Source organism: Tasmannia lanceolata, unplaced genomic scaffold (genome assembly GCF_043159265.1).
Source record: "Tasmannia lanceolata isolate RefF3 unplaced genomic scaffold, GAP_Taslan_0.1 ptg000006l, whole genome shotgun sequence".
Classification (NCBI taxonomy): Eukaryota; Viridiplantae; Streptophyta; class Magnoliopsida; order Canellales; family Winteraceae; genus Tasmannia; species Tasmannia lanceolata.
Window position 1 is genome coordinate 15,941,247 of NW_027518683.1, and position 12,491 is coordinate 15,953,737.

At 42.0% G+C, this 12,491-nt stretch overlaps 1 pseudogene; it reads right to left on the minus strand.

Moving 5' to 3' along the window:
• Window positions 1-1,885: 1,885 nt before the first annotated feature.
• Window positions 1,886-4,153, minus strand: LOC143879893 (F-box protein SKIP2 pseudogene; annotated as a pseudogene).
• Window positions 4,154-12,491: the final 8,338 nt, after the last annotated feature.

The following is a 12,491-nucleotide window of genomic DNA, read 5'->3' on the forward strand; positions in this document are numbered from 1 at the left end:
AAATAAACAAAGCGAAAATAGAAAGAGAAGGGAAGGGAGGTTGATTCAAGGCAACCGGACCTTCTAGTGGTTCAAATCGAGAGGAACCATGACTCTCCTACAAAGTTTCCTTTGCTGTAGAATTATTTTCTTCTTCATTCCATTGAAATACAAACTTAAATACAAGCATAAAGGTAGTTTTACATCACTACCCCACTAACCCACTTACATAACACAGGAAATAACTAACATCCACAACCTTAAACCCATAACCACATAATTAATAACCACAATCTAACTAACCCCACTAACATGCACATGATCATTCCTCACCCCTTTGAAACGACCTCGCCCTCAAGGTCGAATTATTGAATTAAACACTTTAATCCACCGGGGTCCCATATCTTAATTGTCGCGTTCTCTTGAACTCTACATTCAAAATTTGTTGGGATCAAAATTGAAACACAAATTGAAACGATAAAACGACCAAATGGGTCGGCAAAATCAAGATGGTCCTTGACAATGCGTTCAATTGAATCACCTTCATCACCATCAATTGTCGTATTTTTCTTCACTAAAAAATCAACATTGTCACGATTAAATTTTTCATCTTCACGGATTTCTTTGATCGCCTTGCTGATTTTCTCCAAGCCCTCTGCAAATCGTCGATGATCTACCATTATTTTCAAAACCAATGCCTTGATCTCCTGTAGATCTTCACGTATGGACTCCCAAAACTCCGAAGGCGCAGCCATGGCGCAAGATCGACATCTCTGATACCAATTGTTACGTGCCTAATTGGCCGTAACGGAAATAAACAAAGAGAATATAGAAAGAGAAGGGAAGGGAGGTTGATTCAAGGCAACCGGACCTCCTAGTGGTTCAAATTGAGAGGAACCATAACTCTCCTACAAAGTTTCCTTTGCTGTAGAATTCTTTTCTTCTTCATTCCATTGAACTACAAACTTAAATACAAGCATAAAGGTAGTTTTACATCACTACACCACTAACCCACTTACATAACACATACGAAATAACTAACATCCACAACCTTAAACCCATAACCACATAATTAATAACCACAATCTAACTAACCCCACTAACATGCACATATCATACACCCTGTCCAAGGGTGAAGAATTAGGGCTAAGTGCTACCTGGTGATTGAAAGACTTCACAGAGAAGACCCCACAGGAATCCCAAATCCGAACAGGAATCCCAAATCCGAACTCTCAGTCTTTTCCATGCTTCTTGACGTAGCATGAGTTCAAATTAGCCAAAAGACTGTCTACACAGTCAACTTCTCGATCAAAGAAGTTTAGCATGAAATTAACCTTCCATGAAAGGCGACCTCCTCCCACTGAAACAGCCTTCAACAAAAGTTTCTCTATCAACCACTGCCATCATAAGGTCGGGATACAGATGGCCTTTAAGAAACCCAAGTATATAAGAAAATCAAGGAATCATGAATTTTATAACAAACGATCTTCATCTTTAAGAAGTTTCTTGAATTCATTTGGAGAGGAAGAGTTCAAAAGCAAGGTGTGAATCAAGAGGAAGCAAGATATTCGAGCTGCTTGCAGGTAATCATAAAATTCATTATTTAGGATTTTAATTTCTTAAAATCCGGGAAAACCATTAGCTTCAAGATTTGCAAATAGATTTACAGAAATATCAAACCAATTGTAAATCCAAAAATATTGTAAATCCAAAAATACCCCCCACCCTCATCAGACCAAGAAGGCTAAATCTATCGAAGTTCACTTTAACGGATCCAAAACGGGATAATGTGGGGAGTGAACATCCCATGATATCCCAAGTTCTTCCCCAAAGCACCAGAGAAGAAAGGTTTGCCAGGCTGAGAAGACAAAGATATCTAACAAGCTACACTATCTAAAAGCAGAAGTTTCTTTTACGCACAAAGGCCTCTTTAAATTTCTCATACCTAAAGCAAAAGGTGCAACAGCATCCTAACAAGAGCATTAACAGAAACATAAAAAAACAAAGAAACAGTTCAATACCATCCCAACAAGAGCATTGACAAAAACTTCCTTGGTTTCAATTCCAATCCAATCACTTACCATGACCAACCACTCCATTCAATCCAATCACTTACCATGACCAACCACTCCATTTGGAGCCTAGAACCATGTAAGCAGGCAGGTATAGAAAGGCCATCCCTTGAAAAAACAGACAGAACAAGCTAAACCCCCAAGAAGTTTATCTGCGAGCGGCACCACCACGGGAAGTGGAAGGGATGCTTGGCCTTCTAAGTAGCATTCCAGCAGCCAGTTTCGACCTGAGTAAACTAGCACTTCTGCTCCCACAAACAATATGCGTCCTTGTGCTCGTAGTAGCACGACGACGATAATTGTGATGACCCTCATCCCCTCCACCATTCGCGGCCCCTGCACCTTCATCTTCCACTATCATTTCATCCTCCTCAAATGACAAAGACCCAACATCCACCGAAACAACCAACGACTTCCTATGCAACCTCAACCTGCAAATAGTCGCCTGCGTCACCCCCCTACACCTCTTCACCTTCAGCTTCACTAAATTGGGGCACCCCAATGCGACAGCCTCTATCCCACCATCAGAGACAGGGCAATTCTTGACACACAGCTTCTTCAGTGAAGTAAATTTAGCAGCCACAAAGCCCATCTCAGAATCTCCAATTGACTCTGTGTTGCAGAGCGCCATCCTCTCAAGGACCGGGCAGTTCAAGGCGAGGGCATTTAGCGAGAGAACCGTAATGGGCACACCCATAAGCACAACCTCCTGCAATTGGGAACACTTGGTGGCCATTGCCATCACCCCCTCATCCCCAACAATGTTCCGTATGCCGAATTTGCTGCAGGCATCAATGTGAAGCTTCCTCAGCTTCCTACAGGAATTCCCAATGGCTGAAAATCCGGCATCAGTACAATCCGAAACCCGGCTAACATATAACACCTCGAGGTCGACACACACAGAGGAGATAGCAAAAATGCCAGCATCAGTGAGTTGCATATTCTCCATCTGAATCTCAATTAAGCTGCACTGTAAATTCCCCAAAATTGGATCCCAGTCCCCTGAGCTCCGACACACGATAAGGGTCTTCAATCCCTTGGATGAAGAGAGTAGGGGTACGAAAAGCCGAGCGTTGTGTAGATCTTTCAAACACAGCCTCTCAAGACTATAATTACCATACGAATTGTATAACCCTTTCTTCTTCTGGGTAGAGTTTTCTGCATTAAAATCATTCAATTCAAATTCACCCAGCTGTGTATTCTGAGCATCCAATTTCCTCAGCCTCTTCAGAGTAAGATCTTGAAGCCGGCGGCAATTCGCAAGAACAGAGTTCAAACCCTTAGCACCAAAGCTACAAGAAGCACAAGAAAGCTTAGAGAGAGATCTACAGAGGAGAGAGAAATTACAGAGCCCTTCATCTGAGAGCTCGACGCAACCCTTGAGCTTGAGCTTCTTAAGCGAAGTGAGACCGCTTCCGATCAAAGCTAGGGCATCATCATCAATACTAAGAAGCTTTCTAGAGCATTTGAGAGAGAGAACAGAAACAGAATCAAAACGAGAGATCAAACAAGGAAGGAGAGGCGCGAGATCGGACCGAGCCAAGAGGACAAGCCGTTGCCGGCTCTTGGAATCGATCAGCTTCCATCTTTTACAGACGAGAGAGCATGAATTTCTGTCATGGCAACCTAATTTGATCAAGATCGAGGATAGGCACTCGTCTGGTAAACCTAGGGTTACGTCTAGGGTTAGGTTTTCCTCTTCTTCGAGCCATTTGCTGCTTTTTTTGGTGGTATCAGAAGCAGAAGAAGAAACCCCTTGGCCCATTTTTCTCTTGCCTGCGTTCTGTTTGTGAAAATGTCAAAATGAGAAGGAGATGAAGAATGATAGAAAATTCGGGTTAGGGTTAGGGTTTGGTTTGGGTTTCATGTTGGGGGAAAGAAGAAGACAAGGGGAGTGGAAGAAGGGAAAATTAGGGCATTGGTTTTATCGAAGGAAAGGAAGAGTCGGTCTCTATGTGTCTTCTTGCTTTCTCATTTTTCTCTTGTTTGCTTTGTGATAAGATCATAAGAGTAATAGCCGTGCGGGACCAAATATCTTCGATTCCGGCACGGCTTTAACCGACGAAGACTACAGATAGTAGAAGACGGATAAAAAAACAAAATGGCCTGTTTCAAGGCAAAAATTATAAATTCGGTTTTTAGTCTTTGGCATCTAGTAATATTGATGCTAATATCCTTCGCGCGAAGGTTATTATTTCAATTTTTCTTTTTTATTTGTGGGGTCCATTGTGTAGCTGAACATGGTATATTAGACCTTGTGGGCATCAGCATCAACAGAACCCCTTGTTTACTTGTCAGTATGTATTGAAATTTCAAGAGACTACCGAGGATGTCTATTGGGTAATCAATTAATCATGGCATGTGTGCTGATGCCATGATTTTTGGGGAAATGGCTATATAATTAAAATAATTGTGATTTTTGGGCTGAATTTATTGAAATTTCGGCCGAAATCCCGCACCGTTTCGGTTATTGGCAGTTTCAGTTTGTCGAAATTTAAAACCATGGTAATGACTCCCTACAGAGGGCAGAAAGTCACTTTCACGATTTCATTTCTTGCCTTCTTAAAGTTCTAATTACCATTGATTGAGAAAGTCAGTCGTCCTCAACGAACTAATTGCATCTTGGAAGCAAGCCTCAGAGATGAGAATCACCCGAGTTATACTACTGAGTTAGTAAGTCGTTTTAAAAGTTTGAAATGAAACACAATCAAGTAACCTTACGTGGGTACTGTCAAAAAGAGAGTTGTCTCTCTTTATGTTGGGTTTGAAGGTGGCAGCTATTCACACAGATGACCAACAAACTCATGAAAAGAGTCAGCCCTAAAACCAGCTTTCTCTCATTACTCTCTTAGCCTTTCTTCTTTCTCTTTTCCTCTCCACCTTCCACCATTATGCAGTATGGAGTGCATGCTCTTTGCTTAATTACACTGCTGCTCTGTAATTCATTACCCTTTTCGTTTGGGCCCTACTTCATTTATTATCATCATATTTTATAACATAGAGTTTAATTATACAAATATCTATCCAAGTTAATTTGTAGAGATTGTTTTGGCGATTTTGTAAAGAAATTTTGTATCTCTTCTTGTTCAAGAAAGAAACCGCACCCTCATACGAATTAAACGAACAGGACAAATTTAGCTATCTACACCAGCTTATAAGTTATCTACACACTAGCTTAAAATACAGCGTGTAGAATAAGGAACATGGAAACAAGGTAGAAAAACCATGATTTGTAAGTTAAATCAAGTGGTTGTAAATTTCAGTAAGAAGACAAAGAAAAGAGAATATTAAAATATCATAAGACTATACAAAAACTGACTTGATGATAAATTTTCTTTCAAATCATCCCGTTTTGTCTACTAACTGTTCACCTTTGATCAATTTTGACCCTATGGGTCACAGTTGACTTAGACAGAATAACCAAAATATCCAAACAGGCATGCGTCTAGGAAGTCTAGGGAGAGAGACATGTATTCAAGTATAATCTTTCCCTTACTTGCATTAGTTCCAATTGTTAAAAAGGATAGAATTGAGGATATCATTGGTCAAATTTTTATGATTCTGAAGTCTTAATTCTTACCAAAGTTTGATGAGTTGGTAAAGAATTGAATATGAAAATTGATAAATTTGTCCTTACTAATCCCATGAGGACACAATAAAAATTCAAAAATAGGGGATGATCAATATCATCATGGGTACTTACAACATCTAAGACACTGCACCCTTCATATGAGAATCCCTTGATTATATTAATGATCACTGGCTACGGTCCCTAGTAGGGGCCCGCCTAGATATGCCTAGGCTAGGATACCAAATGTTAGGGTGCCTTACCAATACGCCAAAAGCTCCAAAGCTGATGGAACGCATTAGGCGAGGCCCTTTAAATCTGTCCCATACCAGAATGCATTGGTCCCACCCGGTCCCATACCTAGGCGGGCCCCCACTCAAGACAGTAACAAACTGATATAGGTAAAAAGAGATCTCTACCCTCCATTGAAGCCCATTAGAGGGTGTCACTTGGATTTTCTAAGTTTAGTCCCTAATGTGATCAAGTCCAGCTATTTGAGGTTATTTTACCTAATTTATGTGCCTTTTGGCACTTGGAAATCTAGAGAAAACATTTGACCTTGTAACCCTCAAAACATTACAAATTGATATTGCCACCCTCCTCCTTGAAATCATATACTTCACTTTTCACCCCAAGTTTGAAGAAGAAAAACAAAGTTGGTGAAGGTTCTCTCCCAAGGCGAGTATATACATGGTTTAATTTTAGACCGCAACCCTCAAAATTTCGAGTTTCGGTCGAAATTTCATTTTTTCCCGACATTTCACCCAAAAAACCTGTTTATTTTAATTAATTTAATATTTTACCGAAATTTCGACCGAAATTTGGTATTGAATAAAATAGTGTCTTTACCATTTCGCCATATTTCAGCCGAAATTTCGATTTCGGTGGGGTCCGAAACCAGTACCGAAACCGAAATTTAAAACCACGCTCATATATCAGATTAATTTGAAGAAGAAGACGGAGCTAAGAAGGTTTGTAAATGTAGATCTCTACATATAATTTTTTTTTAAGTGTTGCACTTGTTACTTGAATTAACATTATGTGATTTTTTTGAAAAATTAATGAAAAGCCAATTTTCTTAGAGTGAACTGTTGGTTTTCTCATTTGGACCTTAGTAGAAAACTCAAGGCTGCAGATAGTGCGGTTTCGGTTCCTTCTTGTAGGGAATTAACCGGGTAGAACTCGCCCCTAAAAGCTAGTTGTTAGAGCGAGGGTGCCCATTCCCTTATAACCCGTCCACATCCATCTCACATGTTCGATGTGGGACTATTTCTTTTGCGTGGAACCCCAACAATCTCCCCCTTCCACGCGGCGGCAACGTGGGAACCACGAGATCTTCTCCGAGGGAATTCCACCATCCTCGGAGGCACACCGGGGTTACCGAGATCTTCTCGGGAGTTACCACGCCCCAACTCTGATACCATTTGTAGGGAATCTAACCGGGTAGAACTCACCCCTAAAAGCTAGCTGTTAGAGGGAGGGTGCCCATTCCCTTATAACCCATCCCCATCACTTTTCCGATGTGGGACTATTTGCTTTTGCGTGGAACCCCAACAATCTCCCCCTCCATGCGGAAGCAATGTGGACCATCTCACCCCTCCATGCAGCGGCAACATGGAAACTACGTACGAGAGCTTCTCCATGGGAATTCCACCGTCCTCGGAGGCACACACCGGGGTTGCCGAGATCTTCCTAGGAGTTACCACCATCCTACAAATGGTATCAGAGCTGGGGCGTGGTAACTCCCGGGAAGATCTCGGTAACCTCGAAGTGTGCCTCCGAGGACGGTGGAATTCTCACGGAGAAGATCTCGTAGTTCCCACGTTGCCGCTACATGGAGGGGCGAGATGGTCCACGTTGCTTCCGCGTGGAGGGGGAGATTGTTTGGGTTCCACGCAAAAGCAAATAGTCCGTCATCGGAAAAGTGATGGGGATGGGTGATGGGTTATAAGGGAATGGGTACCCTCCCTCTAACAACTAGCTTTTAGGGTTGAGTTCTACCCGGTTAGATTCCCTACACTTCTCTGGTTCATTTCTCGAGCCCCTAATCTCTCCTCTGTACTTTCAAGAAATTAGACGGGTCTGATCATGCACAAAGTAATAAAAAAATCTAGCAGAGGCAACTGTACTTTTAAGAAATTAGACGGGTCTGATCATGCACAAAGTAATTAAAAAAAAAACCCCCCGAAGATGTACTACACACTGAGAGAAGTTACGTCCACGCATGAGATTGTGATATTCTACCGTGTGAAAGAAATAAACAAAGATTACACTGGGATTAACCCGAAACCCATTATAACCCTTGTCCTCTCTTCTCAACTAAGATTGTACACAACATAAATAGAAACAGCATCCTCTCTCTCTCTCTCTCTAGGATTAGGACACCTAACCTACTAGTGTAAGTGCGTAACTAGGATGCAACAAGAGAGACTCCACCAAAGTCGAGTCCTACTTGTATAGGAAACAAGACACTATGCCAACACTTAGCATTAGGGTATTATCTGTCATATTAGTATTATGAAAAATGCTCCATAGACCTGACCCAACGTACACTTACGATTAAGGATGGATATTATGAAAAATATTGCTTCAGTCTCTCTGCATATCAGAGGGTTAGGATCATCCTATGGAGACGATGCCAGCATATTTAAGTTGTGACCAAATAAATGAATGGTTTGGATCATCCTATGGCCCTACAATATTTTTTTTTTTAAATACCAGACTTCATCTTCACACACAGCATATAAAACCTCCCATCAAGGGTATTATATATCTGAGATTTTATATGGTGAATGTGCATGTAGAACGTACTCGTGGTGCCGCCCTTGATATTTCATCCGACAGGAACACACTTTTTAAGTGTGCTGTCGGATCAAATATCAACGGCGGTACTTCTGTCATACGGTCAATACCGATCTATATGCACATTCACCATATAATTTCTCTATATATCTCACATAAATGTTGAGATTTTATATATAGTACAGTATTTTTCAAAAAGTAACCTATACAGCGTGTGAGAGTTAGGATCATCCTATGAAAATGATCTTTGGAGCACAACATATGTACTTTGTGGCCTCCCAACAGATGAATGTTTCGGATCATCCTACGGGATGGGCCGTATAGTACTTTTTTGGAAAAATATTGGACTATATAGCCACACACCATATAAAAACTCATGGAAAATGCTCCAAAGACGTGACCCATAGGCTTTGGGAAATGATATCCCCCCCCCCCTCTGACAGCCTTTAACGTTATTCGTTAAGTTTTAGAGGCAAAGAAAAACGTTGAAGGGGGTGAATTTATCCTCAAGCAGTGAATCATTCTCACAGAAACCATTACGTGGGGGATTTTATCCGTTTAGGGGGAGGGGGGAGAATATTTGTTCCCTAGGCTTTTTCTTCAATTTTAATTTATCCGGAGTCACGCAGACTTAATTGGGTCCGTTAAATCAACCGGAAAACACAAGTCCGATCCATTTCTAATTGGTCCCACTTTGATGGCCTGTTTATGGTTCCACCTAAAGACGCTAGAGCGCTGATTTTGTAGGCCTAAATTATGGGATGTCAGTTCTTCATGAGACCAAGACCGTGATTACCTCGAGTGGGTTCACCATATAAATACATCATATTACTCTTGATTAAATGATCGAACTACTCCCTTGATTCCCGAAACTACTCTCTCGGCCCAAAAAAAGGCTCGACGAAGTGGGGGGCAATAAGTTAGGGGTAAAATCCGTCCATCCAATAAGGACTGGATAACAACGACACCTAGCCTAATTAAGTGACCGAACTTGTCTCTAAGATAACAAGGGCAAGAAGGCCTCTCCATCCCCACGAATAAACCAGCCAAATAAGAAAGTGCCCTAGGGGAAAGTCCGGACCTAGCACGACAACTCTCCTTAAAAGTCAGTTGTATCAGATAGAAACCGATTCCCGTGAGGAAATTCGATGCTTGTCAAGATAAACATGGAACCTAATTCTTTGGGAAGTCGACCAATAAGGAAAGACTCTCACAAAGGCAAGAATTCACAATTGTCTAGGACTCCCCCTCTATAAATAAGAGCCCCACGCTCAAGACCCGGTATGTTCTCACCTTTAAGCAATGTTACTCTGCTTCACTATTGCTTGGATCTCCAGCTTGCATACCGATTTCTGACTTGAGCATCGGAGTGGTGTCCCGAAGTCCAAACTTTGGGACCCCTAACGCATGTTCTTTGAGCACAGAACGAACACAAATCAAGCCTCTACCAAAGCACATTTGACCAGAGCAGATTTAGGCACCAACGGAACAGCAGTGTCCATAGGACCTCAACATTTATTTTGAAGAGTTTGAATCCTCCCTCCCAATCAATATGATAATACAAAGTCAGCAAACTCTTCAGGGCTCTGGCCCCACCCGAGTTCAGCCGGTGGGCGAAAACAATTTCCACAAATCGAAACAATCTTCCTTTGGTGAGCTTCCTAAAGATTGACAGAAACAATGGCATAACAACGCTGCAAGAAGCCCAATAGTTCAGCATTGGGGTGGGGATAAACCCTTGATTCCCGAAACTACTCCCTCGACCCAAAAAAGGCCCGAGGAAGTGGAGGGCAGTATGTTGGGGGTAAAATCTGTCCATCCAATAAGTGCCGGACACATGGCACCTAGCCTAATTAAGTGGCTGAACTTGTCTCTTCGATAACAAGGGCAAGAAGATCTCTCTATCTCCATGTATAGAAACACCGACCAAATAGGAAAGTGCCAGAGGGGAAAGTTCGAACCTACCACGGCAACCCTCACTCAGTGCTTATCACAAAGGCAAGAATTTGCAATTGCCTATGACCCCCAGCGCCCGCCCCCCCGCCCACGCCTCCCCCCCCCACCCCCCCACATACACACACACACGCTCAAGGCTAAGTAGGTTCTCACCTTTAAGGTGTGTTCATCTGTCTCTCAAGTGTTCTTCACAAAAGGAATTCTTGAATTCCTTCTTCTTCTCCAAGGCATCACACAATCAAGGATTATTAGAGTGATTGCTTGGATCTCCCACTTGCGTGCCGATTTCTTACTTGGAAGTCGGAGTGGTCTACTGGAGTCCAAATTCCGGGCCCCCTAACGTGTGTTCTTTGAGCATAGGACGAGCCCAGATCAAGCCTCTACCAAAGCACATCTGACCTGAGCAGATTTCGGCACGAACATGTAGCATTCTCACAAAAAGATTTTATATGATAGGTACACTTCTTAGGATGAACCAAACCGTTCTTTTGATGTGCCATAGCGTAATTACGCAGTACCCTGTAAATCATATCCATAGGATGATCCCGACCCTCCGATCTGTAGGATCATCCCATGAAGACAATATACGGGGTATTGCCTATTTAGTATTTACGCTATGGCACATCAAATGAACAGTTTGGATCATCCTAAGAAGTGGACCCGTTGTAATTTCTGAAAAGTATTGGACTAACACGGGCATCTATATGAAACCTCACAAACAAGAATGATAGTTATGAGTGTTAACTTTCTTTTCCATCTTCAAACACATCTATTTGTTTGTCTCACCATAGACTTGCATGCTCCTAAAATCTCCTCCATTAAGATCCTAAATGTTGGTAAAAAGAAGGAAGGCTAAAAATTTCGTCCAAAAAAAAAAGAAGAAGAACAAGAACATTCATGGGGCTAGAACTGCTCGATGCATGAGGTTTTTGGCTCTATGGCCCATCAATTATAAGGCCCAGCAATTAACGATCATAAAACTGAGGGACCCACTTCGACTTTTGCCATAAGTAACTTCTTCTTTTTTATCGGTAATTTGGGGTTAGGCAGAACCCCACCAACTATATTAAAAAAAAGAAAAATTACAATCTAGGATAAATCATTCCGGAAACATCATCAGTAACAATATTTGCAAGTTCCTCCGGAACCAATTCAAGAGTAATTGAGTCTCCTTTACAGATACAATTGGGTTTGGATAAGAAGTCAGCTGCTCTATTGCCTTCACGCCAAATGTGGGTCAGCTTCCAGCTCTCAAAAGAGTTGAGCATAGATCTAATTTTTTCGAGCGTTGGGATTTTCCGCCATGGGCAGGGCCAAAGCAGGTTTATGGCCATAACAGCGATGAGCGAATCAGATTCTATCCACAGCCTCTTAACTTGGTATTGCGCGGCTAATTTGATTCCATGATGGATGGCTTCAATTTCTAATTCTTGGATTGGGTGAAGATTGCAGTTAACAGAGAAGAGAGAAAGGATTGCACCCTTGTTGTCTCGGAGAAGGCCTCCAATCGAGGTGGTATCACTAGCCAGGGAAGCATCCGAATTCAACTTGATCTCATAGGCAGTAGGAGGTTCCCAATGACCGAATTTTGGTTCAGTGGCTTTACTGAACAAGGGAAGATTAAAGGTGTTGGAAATTCTTTGGTTTTCTTCAGAGTCTTCATCTTTCAGCTTAAGGGCCAAAATATGAGATCTCGTTGCACTGATAATTCTACTTAGAAGGAACCTTTTATGGGTGTTTTTGTTTTGAAATAGTCTCGAGTTCCTTTCCTGCCAGATCAAGTAGATTGAAGCAATGAGAAGTGTTCGGACAAGGGTGTAGGTCTGCCCTTTTTTCTTGAATTTGCTCCTAATCCAGTTTTCCTCGTCAGATAGGGATTTTTGGTTCTTTCTTCTATCTGAGATGCGACGGAGAATCAAGCGCCAAATCCATGCCGAGTAAGAGCAGTTGAAGAAGATGTGGTTGACACTTTCGGGGGCAGAATTGCAGAGAAGGCAGGAGTGATCATCGTTGGGGCCGAGGAAATGAAGGTTATCTCTGGTACTCAATTTGTCCTGTAGAGCTTGCCATACTGTGATACTAAACTTCGGAGTGTGACCGGCAAACCAAACTGA